The following is a 12,168-nucleotide window of genomic DNA, read 5'->3' on the forward strand; positions in this document are numbered from 1 at the left end:
CCAGATTTCCTGTACACCACCCCATTAACCGTCACTCAATTAAGGGACGCGTGTGAGAAAATTACACCGTTCCTACCCACATCGGACCCCCATCAGTTCTTTGCAAGAGTAAAACAGCAGGCGACCATGTACGGCCTGGATGAGAAGGAGCAAGTGAAGCTCACAGTTTTGAGCCTTGACCCTTCAGTTGTGGCAGCCCTTCCCGACTCACAGAATGTAGGAGGAGGCACCCTCCAAGAAATGCATGAAGTGATCTTGGACGTGATCGGCTATAACAAAGGAGACCCCGTAGAAGGCCTAAACAAGTGTAGGCAAAAGAAGACAGAGCACCCCACAGCGTTTGCCAGACGCTTGTGGATACATTTTACAGCGGTGTTCAGAGAGTTAGCATACGCCTATTTGTCCCCAGATAATATGGCCAAATGGACCCGCATCCTAGTCTCTCACGCGACAGTGGCAGGACAGAGAGCTTGCGCAAATTACAACCCCTCAGACGAGGTGCACAACGAGAAATGGGTTTTGAAAAGATTGTCCCGAGCTTGGGAACAGTCCATTCAGGGAAAATCAGATTACATTAATGTAGAGGAAGAGCAAGCAGATGCTAACATGCATTAAGTTGGCACACATCAGAACCCCACATGGGTAAACGAGGGAAGAAATAGCCCACAGCAGCCTAAATCCCAGGAATGCTACAATTATGGACAGGTAGGACATTACGCACAAGAGTGCAATGCGCCCCAGAAGCAGCAGAGAAACCAGTAGACGGGCACCCTAAATAGGAATAGGGCAAAGCCAATTCACAGTGTTTGCGCCCGTTCTGATGCCTCAGATATGAATGGCACCGATTGACGGTGTTCGGACTCCCCAACTTTAATCTGCGACACCCTTTGGGACAAATCCGGTAGACTGGTAGTGGCAGGCACAGTCCGGGGACACCCTGTGGAATTTCTTTGGGACACAGGAGGGTCCCGTACCATGATAAATTCCTCCACAACGTTTCAGAGAGACACGTGACCCACCACAGACACCATTACTCTCAGTGGTTTTACAGGGCACTTACAGCAGGGACACATCACAGCCCCTGTAGCAATACAGATAGGGAACATTAAAATGAAACACCCAGTAGTTCTGGTCGACCTACCCCAAAGAGCCGAACACATTTTAGGAATTGATTTTATGAGCTCCCACAATCTATCATTCTTCCCCGTAAATAGATAGCGGAAAATGGCAACGGCAGCACGAGCCCCCGCCATGCTCACAGTTGGCGATTATGAAAATAGGATTAGCGCAGTAGGAGACTTCTGGTTTGACCCTCGAGCCATTAGCCAGGACAAACAGGTTAGGGAAGTCCTGCAGCGACACAAAGCAGCATTTGCACAGTACAAGCACGACTGTGGCAAGATCGCTGGCTTAGTGAATATTACAGGTCCCAATCCCAGACCCCAAAAGCAGTACAGTTTTCCCCAAGAAGCAGAGGGAGAAATCTCAAAAGTGATACAGAGTCTGCTTGACCAAGGCGTACTCCAATCAGTAGCCTCCACGAACAATGCCCCAGTTTGGCCTGCAAGGAAACCCGATGGATCATGGCAACTGACCATTGATTATCGGGCACTAAACAAAGTAACCCCAGCAGCAGCCCCCACCGTAGCCACGAGTCCCGAGACCATGCTCAAACAAGTGTATCACTTTTAAGATTTCTCCCTCTGCTTCTTGGGAAAAAAGGTTTTTTTCGGTTTTGGACATTAGCAACGGCGTTTGGTCCATTCCATTGGATAAAGCGTGCCAATACAAATTTGCTTTCACATTCCAGGGACAGCAATATACGTGGACGTGCCTTCCACAAGGCTTCCACAGCTGGCAAATGGTTTAGTGAAATTTTCCCGACCTGATTGGTCCAATATGTAGATGACTTGCTTCTGCAGACCGACACAAAGAAAGAGCACATTTTGCTTGCTGAAGAACTATTAGGACTCCTACAACAAATTGGATGTAACGTGAACCCCAAGAAGGCCTAGATTTGACAGGAAAAAGTGATATACTTGGGTACAGTAATCACTCATGGTAAACGCGACATCGAGCAAAAGAGAATTGACTCGATCGTCAAATTGCCCCTGCCCCATAATATCACAGGCCTCCGGTCATTTCTAGGACTGGTTGGCTACTGTAGAAACCATATCGACGGTACACCACTCCTTTAACGCCCACTGGCAGTTAAAGGAACAATTTTGCTCTTCTGCTTTGAGGCAGAAGATAGCATCAATGCAATCACCACATTGACCACACTCTTACCCGTTCTTGTCCGATCACTCAGACAGTGGAGTAACAGCACTGGTCCCCGCCCTGCCTGAGGAGCCCCTGGTCAGCTACGCTCGAATAGAGCACATACGACACTGATCACCGTCCTACCCGGGGATTCCACCCATTCTTACCTGCCGCGGCCCATACGCACCCCATTTTGGCACTTTTACTTCAAAATTCTTATGTTTGTATATGGCGACCCTTCGGCTGCTTCCCAATGCTATTTACATCCTCGAATACTGGGATGGTAGCTCGCACAGGCTGCGAGACGACTCGCACTGTGTCAGTTTTTCTCGGATGTCTTGTCCCAAAGATTTGGTTTTTTAACAAAAATGAGGGAGTCACAGATGGTGACCAATTATAATGGGTAATTGGCAATAAGAAGACAGACAGACAGACAGACGAGATCTTAAACAAGATAATAATAGAAATTATGCTTGTGTCCATAGAACTCCGGAACCACAGAAACCTCAAGAGGAAGAAAGAAAGAAGAAAAGATGAAGACGACCATCATGCTCTACAGTTGGATCTTAGCGGGATCCCTCCAGTTGCGCACAGACGCTACCCCCCTGACCCCTACCACGCAGGCCGTGAATGTTACACACCCTTGCCATACACTGTACCCCGAGACAGTAACCAGTACACCGACCTGGTGTGACCGGTCCATAACGTGGTATTCCCTATCCTACGTTGTGCAATCACTATTAGTACTTGCGATACTCTGCAGTGTCGTCCAGACCCTAAGACTGAGGAAATGGCGGAGAAAAGCCTCCTGCAGTCCGATATACACATTTAGATCCCTATTTTCAGACTTCAACAAACACCCCAACCCCTTATAGTGAATTAAAGTGCATCCGTTTTTTTTTTGTGTGTGTTTTGTTCGTTCCAATAAAAAGAAATGTAAAACTCTGTGCTTGACTGCCAAGCCAGAGAGACCTGTGTTGCTGCTATTTGTAATGTTGCAAATGCCTGAGGACCTCCTGGTCAGCTATGCTGTAAAATGTTGCAAATTCTTTTGATTGTTTGATTGAGGATAGTTTAGTTAAGGATAGTTAGCGGTTCCAGTTTTTTTAATTTTGTAAAGCATGCCTGAATGTCATAGCGCCCCGTAGAATTTTCTAATGATGTATGTACATAAAGTAATTTAGGTAAAGGTTTCCCTTCACAGGACAGAGTAGTGTAGAACCTGTCCTTACTTATGGGTGCCCGACTTCAGAGGAGAACAAGGAAGATGCAGTTATTTGATCCTTCACGCTTCGCGTTGAGGATCACAAGGAGGGTGTAGCCATTTGGGATGGCCACTTCCAGAATACAAAATGGATGTTTGCAAAGACTATAGGGAAACATGGACAATGCTAAGAAAGCAGGCAGGCACAGAGCCTGGATGCCTATTGAGGAGGCAACTCCCAGACGAGACTGAAACTGTAGGTCAACGAGCATATTGATGGCCCATCTCCGGGAACAAAAGAATAACATTCAAGTAACCGATACTATTGCAGACAGCCCGGCGCCAGAAAGACACAAACAAAGCAAGGCCAACGGCCACCAAAGACACGCCCAGCCATCAGGGCACACACCCCTTTATTGGTCGAGATCAATACCAGTGATCAGGATACGGTCCAATTAATTGGGGCCAAGTTCAAGGCCCGCCCAAAAGTGCATGAAGCCCTCTTTGGGTATAAGAAGAAGCCCCGAGAGAGAATCGCTCTCTTGGACTCGGCTCTCGAAGCGGAGAGACCCGTCCACCAGCTGCACCAGAGGCAAGTAGGGCAGCACGGTAGCATTGTGGATAGCACAATCGCTTCACAGCTCCAGGGTCCCAGGTTCGATTCCGGCTTGGGTCACTCTCTGTGCGGAGTCTGCACATCCTCCCCGTGTGTGCATGGGTTTCCTCCGGGTGCTCCGGTTGCCTCCCACAGTCCAAAGATGTGCAGGTTAGGTGGATTGGCCGTGATAAATTGCCCTTAGTGTCCAAAATTGCCCTTAGTGTTGCGTGGGGTTACTTGGTTATGGGGATAGGGTGGAGGTGTTAACCTTGGGTAGGGTGCTCTTTCCAGGAGCTGGTGCAGACTCAATGGGCCGAATAGCCTCCTTCTGCACTGTAAATTCTATGAAAGTAAGTCCAAGGTCAACGCTCGCCATCAGACGGACGACCTTAGCTGTTCTCCTGTTACCTCTTCGTACCCAACAGCCTCAGATCCGAACAACGGCCATTGTTCCTCTGACTACGGGGGCACCCGAAGTTAAGTATAGGCGTTAGCGTTAGAGATAGTTTAGTTTATGGTATCTGTGCATGAGTAGATATTACTGTGTGTGTAAATAAATAGTATTGACTTTGAACTAACTAACTGGTGCATTGGTTCTTTGATCAGTATTCGGGTTTGATCCTTGAGGCGATACCTGGCGACTCTAGAGCAAACATAATCAGGATTAAGGAAGGCGACCATACTGACTGCTATATTTATAACCAGATAAACAGAGCAACAAGAAGAAGGGAACACATGGAGGCTCAGGATGCTACGGTCCCTCATGAGGAGGCAGAGCTGCGTGAGACCCTGAGGGTCAGTGGAGGCACGGATGAACTTGTGTTGCCCCCAACAGAATACAGGCAGCGATTTAGTTTCCAGCAGTAATTGAGACTCGGTGCGGAAGACTCAGGCTTTCAAGAACATCTGTGTGATACGCTCACAGGGGACATCTCATCCAACTGCCTTGGGAGGCATCCAATGCCTGTCGCATTATGAAAAGGCTGCTGAATTTCCTCACAACAGACTTATTCCAGGCAGCCTGTGGAGACCATAGTGGGATGACACAGCCTGCTGCACACCATTTCTTCAAGGTCTTCACAGATGCAGTGTTCCATAGGGCATCTCCTTCATCCAGGATGTCCGAGGATTTACAGTCATTGGAGGCTTCCCATCCACGTTATACAAATGGCAATTGAAACCCCTATATAGGTGAATAACACCCCACCTCACTGCAATAATATTACCAGAAGGCAAAAATACACCTTCAGAGGGCAGCACGGTGGCACAGTGGGTTAGCCCTGCTGCCTCACGGCCCCGAGGTCCCAGGTTCGATCCCGGCTCTGGGTCACTGTCCGTGTGGAGTTTGCACATTCTCCCCGTGTTTGCATGGGTTTCACCCCCACAACCCAAAGATGTGCAAGGTAGGTGGATTGGCCACGCTAAATTGCCCCTTAATTGGAAAAAATGAATTGGGTACTCTAAATTTTTTAAAATAAAATACACCTTCAGGGTGAGATTCATGACAAGTAGGGAATCCATTTATTCAGAGGGTGCAGGGAGCTATCAGTGACACACATACAGCCATCAACAATTCTGCAGGATAGCCATGCACTTTTATCAACAGAAAAGGCATCCATCTATCAATGCGCAGCTGATGTGTGACCATAATCGGCAGATCATGCAGGTGTGCCAGCTACCCAGGCAGCAGTCAAGGTGCATACGTCCTTAGGAACTCACAGATCCCAGACCTTTTCACTGGCCTGGATGTGTTGGATGGATTTCTACTAGGTAATGAAGGCTTTCCTCACAAAAGATGGCTAATGACACCTGTGAGGGTGCCAAGATCCGATGCAGAGAGAAGGTACGTGCCGTCACCAGGGCCAAAGGTGGAGCCAACCATCGGACCCCTAAAAATGCGCTTCTGATATCTAATGGATTGTGCGGTGCATTACAGCACTCCCACCATGTGTGTCCCTGATGGTTTGTTGCACACTCCATGGGCGGGATTCTCTGTTTCTGAGACTGTGCTGACGCCGACGCAGAACTTGTGGACTTTCACAACAGCAAAACTGGCGCCGAACCTTGATTGATTCAGAAACTGTGGAGGGGCTAGCACTAGCACCACATGGCACAGAATCGATTCCAATGATAAATAGTGCAGGATTCACCGGGTCCGTGAGAATCAGTTGAGAGGCTGTCAAGCTGCAGCCGCACATACACATTACAATCCCCACACACACTCATCCCAGCCAACAAGATGGCACTGGTTGTGCCAGAGTGTGCCTTTACAACTGCCTTGCCAGCTGCAGCAATGGCGTTCCGTGCCCGACCCCGACCCCACTGCGCACCTTCTGGCAGAAGCCCCCTGGCCAGTGTCATGATATGCAGACATGCGCATAATGACAGGCAGCTAATGAACACAGAGAACAGGACATAACCAATCAGCAGGCAGAACACTTGGGGGTGGTTTCCCACTATAAAGGCACGAGGCATTCACACTCTGCCTCTTTCCACTGGGGACATCTACAGAGTGAGTCAGGGTGTATATGTCACATAACACATCCAGCACGTGGCTAAGAGCTAGTCTGGTTCGGACATAGTAATCACACTTAGGTTAGCAGAGAATCGAACTCACAGAGAACTGTGCTAACTGTGTGACCGGTTCAATAAATCAGATTGAACTAACTTCAGGGTCTGGAGTATCTTTCCGTTAAAGCTGCATCCAGTTGCAGCCCGTGTTACCTCAGTGTGCTTAACACGACAGCCAGTGGCACAACTGTCAGAAAACTATGGCAATATTGGATACTTACCCCCTCTCTCTCCTTCAGCAGCCACGTCGCCGGTTTCACGATTTTTAAAAGGATATGTGAACCGTGCCGCTGAAAACTCAGAGGTGGAGCATCGTGGAGGCTCCAGAGAATACAGGGTCGGGCCCGCTAATGTAATGCAAACGGTTTTTACTGTACGTGCATTCCGGAACATCAAAGTGATGGAGAACAGCGATTTGGCGTCAAATCGGCATCCGCCCCGATTTTAGTGTTGGAACCTATTCTCTGCCCAATCACATTTCGCGATTTCAGCGTCAGCCAATGGAGAATCCAGCCACATAGCTATGCCATAAAAAGGGGAGATGCCCTGAAAGGTGAAGATGGGCCAGATGGGAGACAATGCTCTGAGGATGATGATTTAAGGGACCACAGCAGTGCACCTACAGAACCCCAGGCCATGGTTGAGTGGATTGCCGTTACGGCAGTATTGTCTTAATCTGGCAAAGGTTTCTATAGAGTCTCTTGCTATATCTACAAAAGGGGTGTAGTAAAATCTCGCCCTTCGTTTTCCCAGTGGCAATGAGAGAGTTCTGTAGCCCTTGTATCCAAACGTTCGCCATCACTCTATACGAGAACACAATTCTCCTCCCCATCCCCCCAGCCTTTGCTTTCTTCCCTCAACCCTCGGATACAAGTCACAAAGCCACAGCAATCAGGGAGAACATCAGTATGACGGAATGTGAGTTTTGTGTTTATCCACAAACTTTCAAGTCGTAACAGCATCAATAAATAATAACCTCATCTATGTGCCTTTATTCATGACTAATGTGGATATTTACTAATGTGTTTAAGTGTCCCGGCTCTCCACACCCTTTCATTTGCGGCTGTGGTAGAGAGAGGTGTCAGATCTTCCACCTTCTTTTTTTAATATAAATTTAGCGTACCCGATTCCTTTTTTTTCCAATTAAGGTGCAGTTTAATATGTCTGTGTGGGTGAGATCCACGCAGACACAGAGAGAATGTGCAAACTCCATCCGGGATCGAACCCGGGACCTCAGTGCCGTCAGACAGCAGTGCTAACCACTGCGCCATCGTGCCGCCCATCTTCCACCTTCTTTGCCCTGGATGACGTTTGGTGGGCGTCCTCTGTGTGGCTGTAGCTGTGAGCCGCCAGCCACTCCAGGGCACTCTTGCTGAGATGCATGACCCAGGGCCGGGATTCGAACCCGGGTCCTCAGTGCCGGAGGCAGCAATAGGGTGAAGCACTGTGCCACCGTGCTGCCCCTCAGTGTTTTTTTTCCAGGAGTGGAAGATAATAATAATTATAATAATAATCATTTATTGTCACAAGTAGGCTTCAATGAAGTTACTGTGAAAACCCCCTAGTCGCCAATTCCGGTGCCTGATCTGGGAGGCTGGTACGGGAATTGAACCTGTGCTGCTGGTCTTGTTCTGCATTACAAGTCAGCTGTTTAGCCCACTGTGCTAAACCAGCCCCTACATGCGAGATAAGTGCGAGCGTTGTTCACGGGGGCTGGCGAATCATACACATATGTTCTGGTCATGTCCTAAACTTGTGAGCTTATGGGTTTCCTCCTTCAGCACCATGTCAAAGCTTCTAGGGATGGAGATTGAGCCTTGCCCGCTGGTGGCTATTTTTGGTGTCTCGGCCCCACCATATCTGTAGACCAGGGTGAAGGCGGATGTTCTCGTCTTCGCCTCGTTAATAGCCCAAAGGCCAGTTCTGATTTGGTGGAGGACTCTGGTTCCACCAAGTTCTTTGGTTGAGTGACCTTGTGGAGTTGTTGTACTTGGAGAAGGTCAAGTACATCCCGAGAGGGTCGGCAAAATGATTAGAATCATAGAATTTACAGTGCAGGTAAAGACCATTCGGCCTATCAAGTCTGCACCGGCCCTTAGAAAGAGCACCACACTCAAGCTCACACCTCCACCCTATCCCCGTAACTCACCTAAACTTTTTTTGGACACTAAGGGCAATTTAGCATGTCTGACCATCTAACCTGCACATCTTTGGACCGTGGGTGGAAACCCATGCAGACACGGGGAGAATTGGCAGACACGGGGAGATTCTTGGTAGTGTAGATGAACAGAGAGATCTTGGCATCCAGGTACATAAATCCCTGAAAGTTGCCACCCAGGTTAATAGGGCTGTTAAGAAGGCATATGGTGTGCTAGCCTTTATCAGCAGGGGGATTGAGTTTCGGAGCCACAAGGTCATGCTGCAGCTGTACAAAACTCTGGTGCGGCCGCACCTGGAGTACTGCGTGCAGTTCTGGTCACCACATTATAGGAAGGATGTGGAAGCTTTGGAAAGGGTTCAGAGGAGATTTACTAGGATGTTGCCTGGTATGGAGGGATTTGTTTTTTTGGGTGGGGGAGGATAAGTTTGGGATTGTAATTATTTTGTGTTTCTACTGTGTCATAATGACAAAAATTCTCAATAAAAATATTTTATTGAAGAGATTTTGAAGACCAAGTGACCAAAGGCATTCAATGATGAGTGGTTCAGACCTTTCTGTACAGCTACATGATAGCTATTATGCCTGAGAGATCTGAAAGTTAGAGCCTTTTATTTCTTCCCTTTCAAAAAACCTTGCTTTATTTTGATTTTGTTCCTTCCTTGGTTTTATCCAGTTATTTCAGTCAACAGGCAAGACAAGTGAAGTCACAGCGAGGCACGTATAGTGCAGTTGAGAAGCTTTCAGATGAACCCAGATTATGGTTCAAATGTCCACCTTCAGGCTTCTGTTACAGTAATTAAAAATGGCATTGTGAGCCATTCATAACAAGAAATGTTTTTCAGAACAGTGATAAATTACTGCAAATGCTGGAAATCTGAAATAAAAACTGGAAATACTCAGCAGGTCTGGCAGCATTTTTGGACAGTAAGAAGTCTTACAACACCAGGTTAAAGTCCAACAGGTTTGTTTCAAATCACTAGCTTTCGGAGCACAGCTCCTTCCTCAGGTGAATGAGCTCCGAAAGCTAGTGATTCGAAACAAACCTGTTGGACTTTAACCTGGTGTTGTAAGACTTCTTACTGTGATCACCCCAGTCCAACGCCGGCATCTGCACATCATAGCATTTTTGGAGAAAGAGTTAATATTTCAGGTCAGTGATCCATTGGGCACGATTTAGTGGAAAAAAGAGTCCCACATAGTCGGGAGTTTCCTGGCGCATGCAGTGCTGAGAACGACCCCACTATTAAACAGGATTTTGTTCTTTTTTGGGGCCTTGGCAAGGAAGGCCCCAAGCTCAACTCACCAGTGTCCTGTATCTCTCAACCCTCCATTGTGACCCCTGGACCCCTCCCAACTTACCAATTAGGGGGTCCTTAAGCCCCCCTCATAAGGGCAGGACATTCCAGGCCTTATCCTGGCATGAATAAGATGCCACATGGGCATTGATATGCTGGCAGTGCCTTCGGGAGCCTCCAACCGTCTACTCCGGCTCTCCTCAAGAGCAATGCCCCTACTCCCACCTGGCCTTTTTCCCGTAGTCCTGCAAATTCCTTTTCAGGTAATTATCCAATTCTCTTTTGAAGGTCTCAATTGAATCCATCCCCACTACAATCTTAGGCAGTGCATTCCAATTCCCAACAACCCGTTGCATAAAACAAATTTTCCTCATGTCGCTGTTGCCTCTTTTGTTTATCATCTTTGATCAGTGTTCTGGTTATCAATCATCCCGCAACAGCAACAGTTTCTCCCCAAGACCTTCTGGATTTTTAAATAGCTCTGTCAAATCTTCACTCAACCATCTTTTCTCCAAGGGGAACAGCTCCAAATTATCCAATTTAGCCATGTAGTTGAAGTTCTTCATCCTTGGAATATTCTTGTTGGCTTTTGCACCCTCTAATGCCTTACCATCCTTCCTAAGGCGTGGTGTCCAGAACAGGGAACAACACTCCATTTGAGGCTCAACCAGCTCTGTATAGAATGTATGTAACTGTGCAATGTCTCCTTATGTGACTCATGTTCAAACATTGTTTGTCAATACTTTTTTGTGAAGTGCACAGGAAACTTTACTAAGTTAAAGGTGCTATAAAACTACACGTTGCTGTTGTACTAAGTTAGTTAAGCATGAGCAGTCATATGAATGAATGATTAAATGTTATGGGAAGTCTAGGAATGAAGAATTGGACCCTGATAATGTCTACTTTATTTTTCCGTTTGACTTGAAATTCAATCCAATAGAAAAGTAAATGTCAGAACAGGTGGAACTTATCATTTCTCATCTTTCATATTCCAGTTAAATAGAGTTGGTCATAATGAAATCTTTCCTTGTATTAAATGTTTTGCGTCATCCCCAATATTGCTGGCATAAACAAATATTTCCAAATGACAGTCCAAATATTTGAAACAGATATCCTTTTACAGGAAGCAAGGCTACCTTTAAAGGTATCTTCTTTACATCTGTACAAGAATGATGATTAAGGAACCTGGAAACAATCGAGACAGTAGAGCTGCAGTCAATTTGTCCCATGCAGAAATTATTGTAAAATGACTCGTTTGATGGAGTTCTGTTGAGGTGCTGAAGAAGCAGCAATATATTAGAAATATTCTGCATGGACTCCAAAGACGTGCACGTTAGGTGGATTGGCTATGCTAAATTGCCCCTTAGTGTCCAAAAGGTTAAGTGCAGTTACTGGGTTACGAGGATAGGGTGCGGGCATGGGCCTAGATAGGGTGCTCTTTCCAAGGGTTGATGGGCCGAATGGCCTCCTTCTGCACTGTAGGGATTCTATAACTAAACTGGTAAACACGTCTTCTATCTTTTCAATCTAACAGTTTGAAGGCCATAATGTTTGGGGAAAGACTATGAAGATTAGATGCTTTCTATACCGTATCAGTAAACATGAAGAAGTTGCTATTATGTCTTTTGCGAACATTAATCTCTCTCCGAATGCAAAGTACGAAACAAATGATTAATTTTAAAACTGAAAGTGATCTGAATGGTTAACGTGGGATATCTTCCAACACTTGAAATTCTATGAAGCAGCCGGATTCTTCGGGAGATTTATGTCTCCTTTGAGCAGAATCTAGCTCCATTATGTAATTCCATATCACTTACCGCTACACTTCTAATAATAATCGCTTATTGTCACAAGTAGGCTTCAATTAAGTTACTGTGAAAAGCCCCTAGTTACCACATTACGGCACCTGTTCAGGGAGACTGGTACGGGAATTAAACCCACGCTGCTGGCATTGTTCTCTATCACAAGCCAGCGATTTAGCCCACTGTGCTAAACCAGCTCTAGCAAGAGACTGAGACTCTCTCAATCTTACAAGAGACCGTACAAGTTGCTTTTCTTTGGGACCTGTAACTTTATA

Source organism: Scyliorhinus canicula, chromosome 5 (assembly GCF_902713615.1).
Source record: "Scyliorhinus canicula chromosome 5, sScyCan1.1, whole genome shotgun sequence".
Classification (NCBI taxonomy): domain Eukaryota; kingdom Metazoa; phylum Chordata; class Chondrichthyes; order Carcharhiniformes; family Scyliorhinidae; genus Scyliorhinus; species Scyliorhinus canicula.